Source organism: Myotis yumanensis, unplaced genomic scaffold (genome assembly GCF_028538775.1).
Source record: "Myotis yumanensis isolate MYYU_CA2020_CCGP unplaced genomic scaffold, mMyoYum1.0.hap1 SCAF_9, whole genome shotgun sequence".
NCBI classification, from domain to species: domain Eukaryota; kingdom Metazoa; phylum Chordata; class Mammalia; order Chiroptera; family Vespertilionidae; genus Myotis; species Myotis yumanensis.
This window is the reverse complement of record NW_027223760.1, coordinates 24,175,823-24,196,416: the sequence shown is the minus strand read 5'-3', so window position 1 is coordinate 24,196,416 and position 20,594 is coordinate 24,175,823. Positions and strand designations below refer to the sequence as shown.

At 50.9% G+C, this 20,594-nt stretch overlaps 1 long non-coding RNA gene across 7 annotated transcripts in view; it reads left to right on the top strand.

Annotated features, from left to right (window-relative positions):
* The window catches only part of LOC139016202 (uncharacterized), a 184,522-nt gene that overhangs the window by 160,255 nt on the left and 3,673 nt on the right, over positions 1-20,594 (top strand). For all 7 annotated transcript variants that reach the window (XR_011472649.1, XR_011472646.1, XR_011472648.1 and 4 more), the window contains one exon: positions 18,707-18,833. This is a non-coding gene — a long non-coding RNA (uncharacterized lncRNA). The remainder of the gene's footprint in view (positions 1-18,706; positions 18,834-20,594) is intronic.

Genomic DNA, 20,594 nt, shown 5'->3' with positions numbered 1-20,594 from the left:
CTGGCCGTCCAGGCCCTGAAAGGAACTTTCCTGTGAAGCAGCGTCTGAAATGGGAACCAGTTGCATTGAGTCTTGGAACGCTCTGAGCACATGTGTGGTATGTGTGTGTGTGGTGTGTGTGTGTGTGTGTGATGGTGACCCAGCCGAGACGGAGCCCTCGTGCGCAGCAAGTGAGGAAAGCAGATACTCTAACAGTGGGGTAGTTGTCGGGCCTCTAATCGCTGCTTTTTAAAAAATTTTTTCTTACCAAGCTCCGTATCCATATGATTGTTTAAAAGTGTAGATACTTACCGTCGATCTCCCAGTAAAGGGCCCTGGTCTTAACGTTGGACAGGAAGTTCCTCTTCCCGTCGAGGAGGGTCGTAGGTCTCGGGAGTGAGGGCGAGGGTGACAGTGTGCAGTGCAGCTGCTGTAACTGAAATTCCTGCTGCCAGTTCTGGGTGCTATTTTACTGCTCAGTGTGAAGATTATTTTCATGCCACCCTCGTGGCTTCCATGCTCTCCTTTTTAAAATACCATTTGGTAAATATTACAAGAACAAAGCGCATTAGTGAAAGTTTCCTTCCAGAGGATGAAGCCGGATGGTGGTGGTACATTCCTCATGTTTGTCCTGAGTACTCGCAAGGAGAGGAATCAGGGCACAGCTGGCAGCGCGTCCCGTGACAGACCTGAGGGACCAGTGGTGGGTGTAAGTGGTGGGAGCTGGAGTGTCCCTCCTCACTTTGTGAGGGGCGCCCTCCCACCATCCCACCCGGGTGGAGGCACAGCCCCAAGCCCAAATGAAGGACAGGCTTTTTTTAAAGCTCCTTTTTTTTTTTTTTTTTTTTTAGCAAAATGTCTCTCAGTCCCTTCAGAAAATGAGCTCTGGCACCTTCCATACCCTTTCAGGTGGGATAAAAGCAGTTTTTCTTACTCATTTTGCCCAGCTGTCAAGAAATTCTACTCTTCTCTCATGTAAATGATCAGGTGCGGCTAACGCCGAGAGAAATCCGAAAGGTCACCTTTTAGTTCTTCACGGCCAGTTTTCAAAGCGTGCTTCGGTGTGAAAGCCACATGGCCACTCTGTTAATGTGACAGGGTCTTAGCAGTAGTGTTATTTTGTGCCCGCCCACCACAGGGAGATCTGGACCAGGTCTTCTCACAGCCTGCACCCCCCCCCCCAACACACACCCCCCCCCACACCCTTGGGCGGCGCTCAGCACCTGTGTCTTGCGTGTCTCGGTGCCCAGCAGGGAAGGTGATTTCCATCTTTGAAATTTGGGGACAAACAAGAGTCACTCTTTTTCTCTCCTTGAAGGGTTAACCCTCGAACCAGCTTCAGATTGGTTCACTTGAATCTTAAAATTACTTTTCTGGTCACGCGCTCTGAAGGTCTAAGCATTTGTGAAATGTCTTTTTTCCCCCTTTCTCCTGGTGCTGTCTCCTTTGGCTGTCTTAATTACACGGGGCTGAGAAACCAAATTAAAATCAGGCGTGGCCGGTGAGCAGTGAGCACGTTGCATGCTTTTAGCTTTGCTTGTTTGGGAGTTACTTTCCTCGCTGTGTTGCTTTCCCTCCCCACTCCCCCCGCCCCCTCCCAAGAGGAAATATCATAAGCTCTTTTAGAAATACTCACAGGAAGTGAGTATCCATATGCTGGTTACTCGCCAGTAACCGAGCGTTGACAGGTGGAGAACAGGGCTGCAGCTCCCCGCCCCCCCCCCCCCCGATTTATCTGAACATTCCCCCCAGAGGATTTAATCAAGGATGAAGGGACCAAGGGTTTTTGTACCGAGGGAGTCAGAGGAAATGGGTCACTGTGTGTCATCTTGAGACTGGGTGATTCAGGAGCCCTGATGGGGTCCGAAGGCACGTGGCTGCCACCGTGGAGGGTTTTGCTCACTTCTCAGAGGCCAGGCTGCCTTCTAAAAATTAATGCTCGCCCCGCCGCCAACAACGATTCTTTTGCAATGAATCACTTCCAGAAATGAATAGCCACAGTTTTTTGGAATGACTGTTGTGAAATCCCTCGTTTATAATGGCAGGTTTTCAGTTGGTGGTTTTATCAGAGAGAATTTCTCAAGATCAAAACGAAACCTCCTCTTTAAAAAGAAAGAAAGTGCTGGCTATACAGAAAGCAAAAGTGCTTGCAGCCTCCTGCCGAGGAGCTGTCACGGAGGATCTCTGGACCTTTATTGAGAGATACGTGCCCACGTATTTGCCGGAATGTGTGCGTTCTTGGAATGATGGATTCATTGCTGGTAGCCGGTCATTTCCTGTGCAGAAGGTCACTCACTACAAGAAACGCTCCACGCGGTGAGTGGGAGGTAGAGTCCGAAGATGATTGCTAACCTGGCAGGTTCATCGTCTTGAGCTGTGGATTCCAAGGACTGCTGGCAAGCTCCTGAGTATTCTGCTTTGCATGATTCGATGATGGAACTGCAGGACTCACAGAAGCCCGGGAAGGGATTTTCAGAAGGTGGATTAATTGAATAGTCCTGGAATCTTTTGGATATATACTAGTCCTTTTGAGGAGGGAAGGATCTTTTACGGAAGGAAGCCCTTGGGGGGCGGGGGCAGGGCTTTTACAAGTACAGTTGCTGCTCTTCTATGCTTCAGTATCATTCTCTCCCCTTGTGTGAAAGAAAGAAGTGACTGCATGGTCTCAACAAAAAAAAGTTATGCCAACTCTTTAGATGAAGAAACTTCCATCTGGATGATTCCCCCTTCTGCACCTTCACGAGGAAGTCTCCTGAAGAAGACTGACCTGGTGGGACCTGCCCTGGGTCTCATGCAGACCCCAGGGGGCTGGGTTGTGGGCAGCACGTCCTCCAGGGGCCCAAGGAAGGAGCAGTTACTGGAAACAGTGAGTGCAGCTTCGGGATTGTTCTCTCCAGAGTGGAGAAGCTGCTTGACCTCCTGACTCATTTCATAGGAATTGAGAAAACAACCTAGTGTGGTTTTCATTGTTAGTCCTGGAGGATTCCGAAATCTGTGTGTCTGCAGATAGGATGAGCTGGAGACCGGCGGTGTGGCCACTCGCTGTCTCTACTTGCCTGTTCTCCGAATGAACCCACTCCTTCCTCCCAGGGCCAGTCCGGCCTGCGCCTGGGCACCCTTTGTGTGGCTCTCGGTGGTGAGTATGGATGGCAGCAATTTCTGATTTTCACTGGTTCTTGCTTCTGAATGTCTGTAAATGGCATTTCATCAAAAGAAAGCTTTAAAGGACATTTTCTATTTAACTGTGTAAAATAAAATACTCTGGGCGTGGTGATAATTATAAAAGACAACATAACACATAGACAGCCATGGAAGTGAAGGGTTAAGATATGTTTTGCTATTTTTTGGCAGCGTGTTGACGCGAAGGCAGCTTTGATTTTGACGTTTATAGTAAGTGATTTTGTATAATGTTATTTAAAACACAAGTATGGAAGGTAACAGTATATTCTAACAAAAATAATATGATTACTAGTAGTTAAATGAAAGGCATATGTGTGGGGCTCATAATATTTATGTATAGAGGGACTGTGGATTCATAATGTTTTGGTTTTAAATCACTGTTATCAAATAAGCTACAGGTATGGAAAGAGGTCAAAGAAAAATACATTGAATCTGGCTAAAAGTAGACACTAAGATATTTGAAGTGATTGATTGCTATTTGAAGTGTTACATTATTGCCCCCGGTATAATTTTATATTTGCTGGATCCCCCAGACCGCCCCTCAAGTTACATTCTTCGTTAATGCAAAAGGTGTTTCGTGTGTAATGATCACAGGGCTGCCCATGCTCTGGGAGATGACTGAGTAGAAAGGGTCAGGCCCCTGTGAGATTGTGCGAAGCCACCCTCAGACACAGACATTCGCCTGTGCGTTAGGCATTTGCAGCCCTGGGTTAGGGACTCCAGCCTAAACCGAGACTGTACCCTGATTGTGCTTTCCTTTAGGGTCCCAGGAAACACTGATCTGAAAGGGAGGGGAGGAGTCCAAGTCAGAAAGAAGTATTCTCTGCGGTTGCTAGGTTGGGAGTACAGAGCCGGAGACAAGGAGGAAGGGTGAAGACACGTGACTAACCTGAAATAGAGATAGTAGCTGATATCACCAGAACCTCCAAACGGACCCCAGGATCCCTAAACATGCAGCCATGTGTACTGGTCAAGTACCTTGTGAAGTCCCCCGAGGCCTACGGACCCGGTGTTCAGCAGCTGGGAGTTCTCCTCTGTGCATAATGAACCCGCTTCTCTGCCTTGTTTCTTTTCCATTGTGTATGTTACCAGATTAGGTAGGACAGCAAGTCATCTGAACTCCAGAAATATAATGTATAAAAACTGGGAAAACGATTCTCCATTAGCAGAAGAAATTGGGTGGGAGTAGATACATCTATTGAGTATTAAAAACAAGAACAACCCACACTGTTTTTAAAAACGGTTGCTCTTAATGCCCTTCAACTAGTTTAAGTCAATACTGTAATGCTGTTGTGGAAAAAATATATACATGATTTTGGGTGTATTGAAAGGAATATGACATAAAAGGGTAAGAAAATCAGACTTGCATTAGTCAGGCTCATTATTGTGTCCGCTTTGAGTCACATTTGAAAAAAGATGTGGGGCCCTTGGAGGCTGACAGGCAAGCACAGAAGTCGCACAAGAGGGCTGTTGGCTGCAGAACGCTAACAGGTTCCTTCCTGCTGGCCTTTCGGTCGTCACAGTCTGAGTTGTCCTTCTATTCCTGGGCCCACCACAGGGCCTGCCTTCACCCAGTGGGTTGTGATACTTTATTTTTTCCTTTTTATTGGCTTTATTGGGGGTGACACTGGTTAACAATATTATAAAAGTTTCAGGTACACAATTCTACACACACCATCTGCCCGCTGTACTGTGTGTTTACCGCCCCAAGTCAAGTCTCCATCCATCGCCATTTATCTCCCCTATTACCTCCCCTCACCCCCCCGTTGTCTGCAACAACACACTGTTGTCTGTTGCAATACTGTAAATGCCCAACGCGTGTGGGGACCTTAGTGACACTTCTGTGATGGGCTCAGCAGGAGTAAATAGATTCAGGTAGAACTGGAGGACATAAGGGACACAATAAATAAGTTTATTGGCTGAGTAATAGATAGGAAAGACCATCTCAATTACCAAGGCGATAAAATAGATGAGTGGCTGCTGGCTGAGGGAAGTGATGAAATCTTTGGTTGGGGTCTCTTTCAGGACAAGACCAGGTAGTTCTGTTTGGGATGGCAGAAACGTTTGTTGATTCGTTCAGCAGACACGGAGGAGGCCCGCTTTGCTAGGCGCTCACAATATGGTAGAGGAGGCAGGATGCACCACAAGGTCACACGTATGATCAGTGCCACGGGCGCGTAGGAACAGCACGCCGGGGGACCTCGGCACTCCGAGCGGCCATCCAAGAGGCTTCCTGATGGAGGTGATGTCCGCACTGACGCCCAAAGGCCAGCGCTCGCTCAAGGAGTCAGCGAGACAGGGGAGGCAAGCACTGTGCTGAGGGGCCAGGCAAAGGAACAGCGTATGCAGAGGCTCAGAGTGTGAGGGTGGACGAGGGTGTGGGGAAAGGGATGACGGGACACGAGGAAGCGGAGGGGTCATTGATAACGGAGGCCTAACGCCCCAGCTTGTTTGCCTGGAGATGTCTCCCTGGGAAGCCAAGGTGGTAGGATGTACACTTAGAAAGATCAGTGCAGTGAGGAGAATAAATGGGGGTAGGGGTGGATGAGGGGACAGGTCAGGCCAGATAAGGAGACCAGATAAAGAAAGCGGCTCCAGTCACACACAGTGGAGAAATGATGGGGACACCTTTGGAAGTGGACTCGAGAGGTTAGCACCCTGGCCAGGTAGCTCAGCTGGTTAGGGCGTCAACCAGATACCCCAAGGTTTCAGGTTTGATCCCAGGGCACATCCAGTGGTCAGTCAGTGAATGCATGGATGGCTGGAACAGCAGGTCGATCTCTCTCCCTCCGCCTCCGCCCCTCCCTCCCTCCTTCCTTCCTTCCCTCCCTCTCCATGACCCTCTTTCTCTAAAATCAATGAATAAAAAACTAAAAAAAATAATTTTAAAAAGATATTAGTGGGGTAGAAGGGGAAAGGTGAAGTAAGGATGGTGGCCTAGGTTATTAAACAGTATCATTAGCCATGAAATGCAAGAGGAAAACCAGGTTTGGGTGGAGGTGAGGCGGCATCTGGACCCGTTAGCGAGTGTATAGACGGAGTAAGCAGAGATGTGAGAGGCCGGGTGAGTGGAAAGGCGGGTTATGTGGATTTGGACTTTAATTTAGATTAGCAACAACAGTTCAGAGTCGTTACCTTTGGTGGTACCTGCTTGTGTGGAACCTATGTCTAAAGCAGTAGATCACTCTTCCAAGTTTTTTATATGGTATTTTTAATTTTTTTTTCTAACTCATTTGTAGGAACACTACTTTTAAAATATAGAATAATAGAAAGAAGAAATAAAAATTATATCTGATCCCATCACTCAAAGCCCTGTTAATGTTTATGTATATTTCCTTCCAATATTTTCCTGCCCACATGCACACACACACACACACACACACACAAGCACACAAACGTGTGCGTGTGTGCGCGCGCATGCGCAGAATCAGCATCATTCTATATAGGCACCTTTGTATCCTGCTTTTTTTTTTTAAATATATTTTATTGATTTTTTACAGAGAGGAAGGGAGAGAGATAGTTAGAAACATCAATGAGAGAGAAACATCAATTAGCTGCCTCCTGCACATCTCCCACTGGGGATGTGCCCGCAACCCAGGTACGTGCCCTTGACCGGAATCGAACCCGGGACCTTTCAGTCCGCAGGCCAACGCTCTATCCACTGAGCCAAACCGGTTTCGGCATGTATCCTGCTTTTTAAATGTGCATTTTCTCCACCTGCTTACAAATGCTTCAAAAACATTTTTAATATTCTCTAATTTGGGAATGTTTAGTTTGCTTCCTTTTTAAATAACTTCCTGAGGATAGATTATTTTCAGTGACTTCGTTAAGTCAAAAGAGCTTAACTTTTTAAAGATTCTTGATACTCTTTGCCACATTGCTTTCTGCAAAATTTATACCAAATTATCCACATTCTATAGCAATGTATGAAATGCCCATCTCACCATATCTTCATCAGTATTGAATATTATCTTTTAAAAAAATCTTCAGACAAAAATGTTACATTCTTTTTGGTTCATTTATTTTAAAACTATTTAATTAATACCCACTCTGTGCCAGGCATGTGGCTTTTTTTAAAAATCCTCACCTGAGAATATTTTTCCATTGGTTTTTAGAGAGAGTGGAAGAGAGACAGACAGGCAGGCAGACAGAGGAATATCAGTGTGAGAGAAGCACATTGATTGGTTGCCTCCTGCACAAGCCCTCTTCAGGGCCCAGGCCAGGGAAGAGCCTGCAACCGAGGTACATGCCCTTGATCGGAATCGAACCTGGGATGCATGGTCTGCAGGCTAATGCTCTGTCCACTGAGCCAAATTGGCTAGGGCCAGGCATGTGGCGTTTTATAATTGTTACTAGTAAAGTTTAGCTTTCTAATATGTTTATTACCCATTGTTTCCTTTTGAAAATGTTCGGTTCATGTCCATTATATGCTCTTCTATTGGGGTGTGTCTATTTCTATAATTTATTTGAGGTGTGTGAGTATGCATGTTTGTGAGTGAGATATTTTTCTCAATGTCTAATTTTTGCTTATGGTTTTTTGAAATCTAGAATCTTTACATTTTATTTAGTTGGATAAATGACCTTTGTCTTTTTTTCCTTTGGGACTTACTGTGTTACCTTGGGCTTAGGAATTCCTTCCCACCCAGAAGTTAGGAAATACTCTTCTAATTTTAGAAAAAGGTGTGTGTGTGTGTATGTATGTATGTACGTATACACACATACATATATATACATATGTGTATATGTATATATCCACTCACCAAATTAAAAGTAAGGTGTGAGGGAAAAAATCCAGTGGGCTTTTTAGTAAATCCCCCAACGTTGTGCATTGAGTCATGTCTCTCCCCACTTAATTTTGGTGCTTTTTATATTTCAAGACCTCTTGCTGCTGTATCTTGCTCATTCCATGAATTTTGGGGACTATTAGTACCAAATGAAGGATGTCATCATGCTTTCTTCCAACATTGTATTATGAAAAGTCTCAAGAAAACAGTAAAGTTGAAATTTTTTTTAGTGATTCTACAATTAATATTTCACCACTTTCTTTTATCTGCTCGTGTGATAATTTTCAAACCTCCCTAATCATTATTTGAACTCAGAAGTAGAATATCAAAGACATTTTTCCTAGTTCCCTTTTTCTCTAATTTGCAGGTTTGATCTCCAGGAAACTTTTAGCAATTTATGTTAGTATAGTAAGATAGTGAACACCATCACAAATACCAAGAGAAACTGCTCCCAGAATGTGTTTCTGTCTTTGAATTGTATGAATAGGATTTGATTTTTAAGGGTTATGAGGGCTATTCACATAGGATGAGTTTATTTTTCAAAAATAAATCCCTGTTAAGGTCCCTGTGTCCTCCAGTACAGTTCAGTTGCTTTCTGTTCTCTGGCTGGAACTTGGAAGAAAAGGATAGCGAGGCCGCACGGTAGGCACTGGGTGCCGTGGAGTTGGGGGCGGTGCGCCTTGTCTGAGCAGGGGCTGCCTGCAGGGCCACAGTGGGCTTGGAAAGGAGACCTGCCACTCAGGCGGCTTTCCCGGGTGGCCGCCATCACGCTGCCCCGGAGCCCTGAGCATAAAGGCTGCTTTGCGTGGGGCGGCCTGTCACCCCGACCAGCCTGCGACGTTTGTCGTTGAGGGGCCCTGGTTCACGGTGAGTGATTCGGTCGAATGAACCTGAGGTACGGAGTTCAGTTACCTTTTTCCAGCCTAAGTGACGAGCACCTGGGAGTCCCATGGCCTCCCAGCTCAGAGGTGGGTTTGCAGCTGTCTTAACAGACCAGCTGCTGGTGCCCGGAGCCGCCACAGCCAGCCCCGGGGAACAGCACGACGCACCTTCCACTCGCCTTGGGCTGCCACCAGGAGTTAACGGTGGTTCGGTGTCCTGCACCGCGCCCCTCTCCGAGCCTCCGTTCCCGTCTGTAAAGCCAGCTGGTCGTAGTAGATCATGTGGAAGGTTTTTCCTTACCCCAGGTCTGTGATTGTGATCTAGAGCACAGCGTGTAGGTCAGTGCCCACCCCTCCTCGGAAGCTGGGCAGGCAGTGTTTTCCCGCTCCTCTGAACAGGCTTCCCAGGAAGTGGCAACCACTGAAGTTCGCGGGACTCTGGGCCTGGGGCTGGCATTGCAAAGCCATTAGCGCCCGCGAGGGCATCCCGAGGCCTTCGGCAGGAAGCCTTACTCACAGGACGCTTAGCTGACCAGCTGCTGACGGGGCACATTCCCGCCTGGACCTCTGGGACTCACGCTGCGGTCCCGTGTCACCTTTGGCTGCGACAGTGAGGGGTGCTGTGGATGTTAGAGGTCTGGCCAGCAAGCGCTTTGAAATTTGAGAGTAGCTACACTAAAGAAATAATAATAATAATAATAATAATGATAATAACGCAGCCTAAACTGATGTTCTAGTAACATCAATAATCAGAAGAGGCATCCTATTTGAATGAATGATTTTCAGGTAAAAAATTAAATAGCCAGAGTTTTCCTCTTGCCACTGTCCCTCTCACTTTTATGCCCCAGCAAGAGGCAGCAGCGTGTTGCTCCCCAAATCCGCTGTGCTGTTTGCTGTTCCTCTGCCTCTGAAAACAGCACCCCATCCTCACCCGCCGTCCACCTCCCAGCACCAGCCAGTGGGCAGGGAGCTCAGAGGTGCCCACGCTCACCTCTCCCAGACACGAAAGCACCACAGGATGGAGTTTATTTGGCTTTCAGTGATTTACCAGGAGCCGGGGTGGAGGGGGGTGGGGGTTTAGAAAGCACGGCTCTAACCCCCTAAGCTCCTGTCTTCCCTGCTGTTAAAGCGTCAAGAGGACCCAGGTAGGAGCCCACCCTTCCCACCAGCCGTCGCCATGCTGGGCCTCGGGTTCGTGAATCATCCCCTAAACCCACAGCTGTTTAAATAAGGAAAATGCGATTGCGAGGTCATAAACGCTGTGCAGGGTGTGAGGTTCTTTTCCAAACCCCGTGATGTTGGCGCTGGGAATCCTGAGGAAGGTGTCATTAGGAATGTGAGTCACCTGCGTGGAGCCTGGTCTCTCCAGAGGTGACTCAGGCCAGGAACAGAAATAGCTTTCAAACGAGTTTGAATTCAAACATAACACAGCCTTTGGGTATAGTCACAGGCAGAGGGATTATGTAACAGGTTCGCAAGGAAAGGAAGAGATCCTTGAGGTACATCTTTAACTTTTAAGATCGGTATCGTGAAGAGAAAGCCCTAGGGAAATACTCAGTGGTGTTACTCAGGGATTAAAAACCAACAGAAGGCACTGAAAACCAGGGTTTAATGTCCGTCATGGAGATTTCCAGTTGCTCATATGAGACTGAGATGTCACCGCTGTGAGGACAGTGCCCTGAGCTGCGACCCGCCGCGTGCCGGTCAAGACTGACACCCGGAGCTCCAGCTCACCGCGGCCGCCTTTCCTGCAGCCCCCGTGCTCAGGGTCTGGGTCAACAAGGGTAATCCCTTCTGTGTTCATTCACGCACACCGAGGCGAGAAGGGACCTGGCCCAGCCCAGGGGCAGGAGGGAGGTAGTAATGATCGCAGCAGTAGCTGCCGCCTTAGCCGAGCACCGTGTGCCAGGCGCTGCGCCAAGTTCTTCACCTGGTTACCTGTTGTAATAAACAGCCCCGTGTGGCAGGTGCTATTGTTAAACCCATTTTACAGGGAGAGCGAAGGATCAGAGAGGCCGGTCATTTTCCCCAACATCAGACAGCTGGCTCCTCAGCCCAAGGCTTCCGCTTGTATCCTGTTCTGTTTTCATAAATGACTCCTATTTTGGGGGGGGATATTGTTACCCTTTGCGGCCACTCAGTTTCTTTTGGTAAGTTACCTTTTTTTTTAATTTTAAAGAATCATTTATTGATTTTTAGAGAGGAGGGAAAAACATCGATGTGAGAGTGCACCATCAGTTGGCTGCCCCCTGCACGCCCCCTACCGGGGATCCAGCCCGCCACCTGGGCGTGTGCCCAACTGGGAATCGAACTGGCAACCTCCTGGTGCACATGATGATGCCCAAGCAACTGAGCCACACCAGCCAGGGCTGGTAAATTACCTTTTTTTTTTTTGCGATGGTTTTCACGTCTTAGGGAAGAACGGATTCAGCCCCCAAAGCTGGGCATTTTTGTGCCATGCCTTGATCACCTGGTTGTAGCTTGTTATTAATGGTGCATATCATCATGACCCGCCCATGACTCCAGCCAATGCACTGTTGGTTATAAGAGAGGATCCCCAAAAAAAGGTAATTAACAAAGAAAGCAACAAAAACACAACGGGGCCCGTGATGGAATTCCTTTCTCTTGTTATTGGACATGAATAGGAACTCGTTACTGGTGTGCCTTCCAGTCAGTGTGGGCCCATAACTGAGGTGTGCTGTCCGGCTCCGGAATCCGTCCCGCGGCAGTAGTGTTGCTGCTCGGCTGGCTACAGAAGGCCTCCGTCCGGGGAAGCTGGTTCCACTGAGCGCAGTGGGAGGGGCCTCCGTGCCCTGGTCTCATTGGCATTCCCCCATCCTGACCGCCATTTGATGGTCTCTGTTCCCGCCGAATGCAGCTGGCCATGCTTCTCTCTGCATGGAAGCTCTTTCCTCTCTTCCTTTCCTAGCCAGCCACCACTGTCCCCTCATCTGACACCTCCTCCAGGCAGCCTTCCCTGACTGCTCAGGGTCCCTCATGCTCCGCTTACCCTACTGTGTGCATGCATCATACGAGGTCCTCACTTCCCGTTTCTTACATGTCTTCCCTGACGCGCATTGGCCTGGGAAGAGCCAGGATTGGCATCGTTGGCGTTTGGATAAACACCCTGACACACGTTTGGGAGAGAGACAGTGGTAGAAACGACGTGGAAACTGGCAATACAGTGTCTGGTGTCGGCCGTTTAGGAGGCACTTTCATGTGCAGCACCTTAGAGTCCTCACAGCAGCTCTGGGAGATGGAGTCTGGATTCCAGGGCACCGACATGCCAACAGCAGCTCGCCCGGTGCACGTACGGTTAAGGGGTAAAGCCAGGACTTGAGCGTAGGTCTTCTGACCCAGTCCTGTGCTCTCAGAGCCTGAGAACAGGCCAAGGCCAGTCTGTAAAAGGCCATCACAAAAGCGTGTCATTCTTGTCCTGACCAACTAGAGCCAGCGGAAGAACGGGCAGATCTTCATTTCTCGCCCCTTCCTCCCCAACACTCCCCTCCCCCACGTTTCCAGGGAAAGCCTCACGCTGGCACGCAGTGGGCCCTCTCCACGTTCCAGATTGTTGACAGGGTGAACCTTTTATACCCACCCAGGCTGCCTGCTGCCCTTCCTGTTTGGGGGGTAGAGCTTTTGGGAAAGTGGAGAACCGGGCAGTTCAGGTAAAGTCCCTGAGAAGATTGAATAAGGAAGATCTTGGTGCGTTAGGGGAGTTGGAGGTGGGAGGTGTGTGTGTCGCGCGTGAGGGTGTGAGTGGGGGGCCGTCCGGGTTGGCCAGTCAGAGGCTGTGGAGAGGGTGTTGGCCGGGAAGGCGGAAAGGGCCGTGCAATTAAGCAGTTGAACAGATGTTGATAACAGAGTGGGGTGTTCTCCCCAGCCCTGGGTGGGGGGTGGGAGGAAGTGAGCCAGCAGCACACTCAGAGCTGCATATGAACAACTGCCTGTATGGGGGGCCCGCATCCTTTCCACAAGCCGCTGACCCAAGGAATATAGTGTCATTAGAGGACGGAGAGCGAGATTTGGGGCAGCATTTCCTAAACTTTAAAAATTCAGAGTTTAATACTCAGCCCTGCTCTGTTCTAGGTACTCCTGGCAACGTTGTCAAAGGGAGGAATTTTAGATAGATAAATTGATTGATTGATTTCAGAGAGGAATAGAGAGGGAGAGGGAGAGAGAGAGAGAGAGAAACATCAGTGATGAGAGAGAATCATTGACCGGCTGCCTCCTTCACGCCTCCTACTGGGGATCAAGCCCACAACCTGGGCATGCCGTTGGCCGGAGTCAAACCCAGGACCCTTTAGTCCGAAGGCTGACGCTCTGTCCGTGAGCCAAACCGGCTAGGGCTCGAAGGGAGGAATTTTTAATTTCAGAAAGAAGTTAATTATGCTACCACAATAGAATCTTAGACTGGGTTCTCAGATCCCTCCAGTGAATCAAGTGTCAGTTATCTGCACCTGGTTGTTTGCAGTAAGACGATATACCAGCATTTATTATGGTTTTATTGGCTGGGGTCAAGGTCAGGAAGAGATGCAGATGTGATTAGAGGTGCCTCCCACAGGACATTCAGAGGTCAGATCAACTCAGGGAGGTCCACCTAGGCCAGTGGTCGGCAAACCGAGGCTCACGAGCCACACGCGGCTCTCTGGCCCCGTGGCATGGGCCACGAAGTTTCAATCGCCCTGTACGTGCGCGCCTGCGCGTGGTATTTTGTGGAAGAGCCACACTCAAGGGGCCAGTTTGCCGACCACTGACCTAAGCTAATGTCATTGTTCATTCATTCACTCAGCATACATTTCTTGAGCACCTACTGTGTGCCACGCACTGGTTAGCACTGAGATGATGATGATACTGATGAAAAAACAGACATGACCTCTGTCATCACGGAACAGCTGGTGAGAAGTTGGGGTATGAACGGTGAGGGAGGAGGTGCCCTGGGGTAAGCGGCCTTCCTCCCGAGAGGTTCGCTGAGGGGTGATTCCCAGGGTGAGAGCTGCAGGATGAGGAGAAACTGTCGGAGGAGGAGTTGGGGGTGAGGGTTCTCTACATAGACAGCAGCACATTAAAAGGCTCTGGGCTGGGCCAGTGTGGCTCAGCAGTTGAGCGTCGACTCATGAATCTGGAGATTCCCGGTCAGGGCACATGCCAGGGTTGTGGGCTCGATCCCCAGCAGGGGGCGTGCAGGAGGCAAGCGATCTATTGGTGATTCTCTCTCATCATTGATGTTTCCATCTCCCTCTCCCTCTCCCTCCCTCTCTCTGGAATCAGTAGAAACATTGTAAAGAATGGCTCTGGATGGGGGATGAGGTCGGCTTTGAGGATGGAGGAGGCCGGTGTGGCCCAGGATGTGGGAGCAGCAAGCAGGTGTGGCCCTCCCAGGCCGTCAGTTGGTCCTGTGAGCATCCCCAGCTGAGGGCGTCCCAGAGGCCGCCTGCCCCTTCCCTCTTCCTGTTGTCACCTGTGGAGGGAACAAACAAGGAGAGAGGATGAAAGCAAGCCTCAGTGAACCTGTAGCCAGTCGTCATTTCAGGTACCAGAAAGCTTGCAGACACGCCCCAGGGGCTGTACAGTGGCTCTGGTTCGAGTGGCTTTAAAGCAGACGCCTGCTCGCTCTGCGTGGGCCACTCAGACCGCCCTGGAGCCAAAGGATGGCGGTGAGCACAGGGCGTCGGATTGAAAAACAAAAATCTCGGTTGATGCTGAAAAGTGAACCTGGGTTGTTGGGCCCGGGAGGTTCTGGAAGGTCCTCCACTGCGTGAAGTGGACCTGCCCCCAGGGGGCGTCCTCAGCTCTTTCTGATGTCAGGACCCCTCAAGGTTGGGAAGGCAAAGGAGCCGGCAAGGTGGCCGCAGGCTGTGTCCCGCTGGGACCGGACATGGCGGGGGCAAGCTGTGGAGCCAGCATGTCCCCCCTCTTTCCCTGCACTCCCCGGGCACCACCTCTCCCCTCGTTTTAGAAATGAACTTCGAACGTAGAAGGAAGAGAGCTCTTGATGTTGTGTACACAGCGTGGTCAGAAGGATCGCCTTCTAATCTTTTACTGCCCTGGGGGGCAGGTGGTGCGGGAAGTGCTGGCAGGAGGGGTTGTTTTTTCAGGGCTGGTTGTGCAATGAGACTATGTTTGAAGCTGCAGGAGGCCCGAGCGGCTTGCCCACAGGCATGTTACGCAGAAGTCTCCCTCCATGCCATCTTGCTGGGTGTCATTGGAGTGTTGTGCCCACAGTTCGCTGGAGCTCTGGGCTGCACAGTTATGCCCATTCTGTAGTTAAAGTATCGCTTTTTCTAAAAAGGACTCTACTGCCCTGGCCGGGTGGCCCAGCTGGTTGGAGCGTCGTCCCGGACACCAAAAGGCTGTGGGCTTGATTCCCGCTCAGGGAGCCTTTGGGAGACAACCAGTTGATGTTTCTCTCTCACCTTGATCTCTCTCTCTCTCTCTCCTCTTTCTCTCTCTCTTTCTCTCTCTTTCCCTCTCCCTCCCTTCCTCTCTCTAAAATCAATAAAAAAAAATATCCTCGGTGAGGATTAAACATTTTTTTAATACAAAAAGGACTCTACTGTCAAAGTTCTCCTGAGATGCCATCTGAAGTAGTTCCTTTCAGCAGCTGTTTGTGAATAGGTTGCTGTTGTAGCCTAACGGTGACTCGTGTCTGTGGAGAAGAGACAAGGGGATGCTCTGTCTCTCTCCAGTGGTGACGTGGAGGTACACAGCGACTGAACAGGTGCTGGGGACCGGGCTGTGCTGAGCTTGCGTCTGGGGCCGTGACCAGACGTGACCAGACGGTGAAAGGAGAAGTGAGGGTATTTTTAGCCGTCAGGACTGCTCGGAAACGTTGGTTTTCCCCGACCCAGCGGCTCCCAGGGAGAGGCAGCTGTACGCTCATTTGCTCCAAGTCAGTGTCGACACATTTTGCTTCTGAATGATACTTCAGCATACTCGCGGGGACTGGTGAGCAGCTGATTTGATGGAGTAGCTCTGAAACCCACATAGTTCAGCTCACATGCGTGGGGTTCCCATGAGGGCCTCCGAGAGGGCCCCTTGGCCCTGGGACCACCCTTCCCCTCGGCTCGTTTCCCTGGAAAGGGGGTTGAGGACACCCTTCACTGCGTCCTTTCCTGTATTCGGGGATCCAGGCGTGCACAGAAGCTCTGCTGTTGAGAACCACGTGACCTCTGCAGTTAGGGTCTCACCATTCTGGGTGCACCAGTTTAAACCACTACCCATGTTAAGTCAGCTGAGGACTTGGGTACAATTTTAGAGACGTGGTAAAGGGAAGGGAGTCGGCCTGGGCTGGGTCAGCTGTCTCTAGACCTGCCTTTGCAGGCCGAGGGAGAGCACTAAGTCACTGGTACACAAGGGCTTTACCCCCTCTGGCCACTTCTGGTTTCCTGGTCATGGTTGTGTTTGAAGTGCCGGCAGGCCGTCCAAGCCAGTGTTGCCAACCCCGGGGTTGGGAGGCCAGCCTCTTGGCTCTGAGTCCCAGCTGGGCCGCTCACTGGCTGTGAGCCTCTGGGCACATTAAAGTCACTTCCCGCCTTTGTGCTTCAGTTTCCTCATCCGTGGGATGGGAATGATGGCGGTACCCTCAGGGCTGCGCCCGGCCCGAATGGGTTAATCCCTGTGAAACGCCCGCCAGGGGATTGGCCTTTCCTGGGATGAATCACAACCTGCATTCCAGGTGACAGTCTGTTACCCTTTCTCCTACCTCGCGGGCGGCTTTGCCTCCGAGTGGCAAACACGAAACGGCCAACGTGTGCACAGTCAGTCAGAGTGCGTGGAAGGACCAGGGGAGCTGAGGGGTCGGGATGGGTTTGCGAGGCCCTTCCGACTGGGCAGCGGGGCTCCGGGGCCCCTCCCGATGCTTGCACGGCAGTCCTGGCCTCCCCAGAGAAAGCGGCCGCCCTGGGCCCCGCGTGGAACCCGTGCCCAGCATCTCCCCGGGATGGCTGCGTGGTGGACACGCCTCAGGTAGGCAGCTCGCTGGCCCGGAGTCGGCCTCCCAGGCAGCACCGGCCAGTTCTCCTGCACTTTCGGGGGCCTGTCAGACTCTCCCTGACAAACACTCTCATTGGGACTTCCACTCAACCTGCACTGGCTCAAGCTCTCCCCACTCGTGTGGAAATAGCCTGGAGAGGTAGGGACACTGGTGTCGCGCTGTGTCCCCCTCCCCCCCAACACACACACACACACACACACACACACACACACACACACACACGGGCTGGTATCTCATGCCTTCCGTGGAGAAACGCGCGTTTGTCGGGGAGAGCTGTCTCCTCCTCAGAATCTGCTCGGCGGTTCTGACCTGCTGGCGGAGAGCTCCCTTCTCTGAGGTTGGTGTGGTTCCCGCCAGTCTCCTACAGAGAATCGCACCTTTAAAGCAGCGTTTCTCAACCTGTGGGTCGCCAGCCTGTGGGTCTCGACCCCTTTGGGGGTCGAACGACCCTTTCACAGGGGTCGCCTAAGACCATCGAAAAACACATATATAATTACATATTGTTTTTGTGATTAATCACGATGCTTTAATTATGTTCAATTTGTAACAATGAAAATACATCCTGCATATCAGATGTTTACATGACGATTCATAACAGTAGCAAAATTACAGTGATGACGTAGCAACGAAATAATTTTATGGTTGGGGGTCACCACAACATGAGGAACTGTACTAAAGGGTTGCGGCATTAGGAAGGTTGAGAACCACTGCCTTTAAAGGCTGCCAGCCACCTGGGGAGTGGGCAGGTAAGGGGCATCTACAGCTCTGGGGCTAAACTGGTGAGCAGTCTGGGAGTAGGAAGCCAGGGTGAGGGCAGGCCAAGTGGTGCTCATTATCTTGCAAGTCACAAACCCGAACTTGTGAGAGAGTTCTGTGAGTTAAAAGGGGGAACCACCTTGAATAGATAAAATGTCTTACATCAATTTTACAATGAACTAGACTGTGAGAATGGTAAATGTCCTTTATCACTCAGCATTGTTAGTTCAGAAAACTAGAAAAGGCCAGCAGCCCCTTCTGTGGTCAAAACCAAGGGTTCCCAGTGTTTTTCAAACAAACCTGGAAATTCTTTCCCTGACCTGGTAGGGCTGGGCCGCTGGAATGGCTGTGTGAGGCTGCCACCTTGTGGCCAGTGCCAGGCAGTGCATGTGTGACCTGTTGCTGGATCCTCTCTGTGAACTATATATATATTGTTTTTAAATATATTTTTATTTATTTTACAGAGGAAGGGACAGGGGGAGAGAGATGGAAACATCAGTGATGAAGGAATCATTGATTGGCTGCCTCCTCCACGCCCCCTACAGGGGATCGAGCCCACAACCCGGGCATGTGCCCTGACTGGAACGAACCCGGGACCCTTCAGTCCGCAGGTCGACGCTCTATCCACTGAGCAAAACTGGCTAGGGCTGAACTATGTTTTTAAAGGTCTTTTACAAAGACTTTCCTCAGCCGCTCTCACCACACATGTAATTCCATCTCCGGGGCTTTGGTTCTGTCTAAGCCAGTGATGGCGAACCTATGACACGCGTATCAGAGGTGACACTCGAACTCATTTTTTTTGGTTGATTTTTTTTTGTTAAATGGCATTTAAATATATAAAATAAATATCAAATAAAAATATAAGTCTTTGTTTTACTATGGTTGCAAATATCAAAAAATTTCTATATGTGACACGGTACCAGAGTTACGTTAGGGTTTTTCAAAATGCTGACACGCCGAGCTCAAAAGGTTCGCCATCACTGGTCTAATCTGTACTCTGCCCTCTTTGGACTTGAGTGACCGCCTCCCAACAAGCTTCCCTGGCGGCCTCTGGACTGACTTTCTAGCATGTAGATCAGATCTGATCGTCTTCCTTACGTGCAGCCGTCTAATGGCCCTTCCTTTTCCAGGTTCCAGCGCCACCCCGGGAAGACCCCGAGGCCAGTCCCCTGCCCGGACGGCATCTCCACAGACACGCATCTCTCTCTTCCTCGCCTGCCCCCTGCCGACACCTGCTGGCTCTCCGCCTCATCTCAGGTATCGCCCCCAGGAAGCCCTCTGGGTTGAATGAGATCGTGTGATGTCATAACATAATGTGACAGGAAAGAGGAAATGTGAGGGGACGTGACACACTGTGTCGTAACCAGCCTCTCCTTCCTCTCCCACAAGACTGGTGACCTGAGAGAGGGGACTTTTACCTCCGGGCGCAGCGTCTGGCACGGAACGGCCGCTCACTGACTGTGAGGAGGAGTGGGGGGGGGGGGAGAAAAAAGCCAGGCAAAGGCCGGTATCTCCAGGTTTCCCCCTAGGGATGCGCGGCCCTCGGACGTAGGAGCTGTCACTCGGCGAGCAACGCTCAGTCACTCTCCTTTGCACTGTTGTCTCCGCTCAGCCATCCCACTGGCAAGTGAATCTTTTTAAAAACGCGCTTCAGTGGTACCACCTCCTCACTCCGAACTCCGTTACAAGAGAGTCAGGTCCTCCAGCCTGCAGGCCGGGGCCTCCTCACACCACCCAGCCACCGGCTCACACGGCTTTCTAGATCAGCGGTTCTCAACCTGTGGGTCGCGACCCCTTTGGCGGTCGAACGACTCTTTCACAGGAGTCACCTAAGACCATCCTGCATGTCAGATATTTACATGACGATTCATAACAGTAGCAACATTACAGTTATGAAGTAGCAACGAAAATAATGTTATGGTTGGGTCACAACATGAGGAACTGTATTTAAAGGGCCAGGAAGTTGAGAACCACTGCCCTAGATGCCCTGAGTACCATTTGTGTTCTAGAACGCAGGGATTATCTTGCTGGTGAATGGAGTTATTTAAGAGGCCGCGTGGCAGCTAAGACCTGTGACACCTGTGGGTCCCCGTGAAGCCGTCCAAGAAGAGGGCCTTGCCTTGTGCCTGCTGGGAGCTGACGGTCCGGCTGGGTGCAGCATGGGAGGTCACGAGAGAGCAGGAATGAGCCCGTCTCCAGGCAGCGTGTGATCGTGACCACAAAAGGGCCCGAGAACGGGATGGGGATTAAACAGGAGGATGCGTGTGAACGTGCCTCGCGCCTCCACACCTCCTGGCCCAGGCGGACCTGCTGTCGGCTCTCACACAGGACTGAGCTCCACTTCCTGCTCCCCAGGGGCTCGCCCCTTGAGAGAAGGCCTGGCCACCCCCCAGCCTCACGTGCCCACCCCACTGGGGAGCCCAGCTGCTGAGAGAGTGAGGGGGACGCGCCGTGAGGTTTAGTTAGCACCCAGGGTCCCCGAAACACTCCCCGTCTCCCTCCCAGGTCTCACCTGTTCCTCCTTTAAGCCTCTTCTCTTCCTTCACAATTCAGCCCAGGCTGGCTTGCCGCTCCCTCGTTAAAGGGTTTGTACATGTGAAATGGGCAGAGAGAGTCCCCGGTGGAGCAGCCGGGAGCCGGTGACTGCTGGCACCTGGGCCCTTCTCTCCAGCAGAGCAGGGCAGTGAGGGGTGCACGGTGGCTGGAGCTACGGGCGTGTTGCAGGGTGGAGGGAAGGCCCTCAGAGCTCGGAGCTCCCTGCAGGGGAGGCCTCACAGGCACTCATGTGTCTTGTGGGCAGTGGGCTCCTTTCCTTACTTTTGAAAACTATGGTGACGTGATCAAGAGGTGTCGAAAGGGGGAGCTGCCCTCCGGCCCCTGCTGTCCCTGTACCCCACGGCCCGGGGCTCCCAGGGTGACCCAGGCGCGCGGAGCCCGTGCCAGCGAGGCCCTTCCTACACCTCCTGCCTGCCCCGCCTGTGAGCAAGGCCCTTTCTTCGGGCTGCCCTGGCCCTGGCC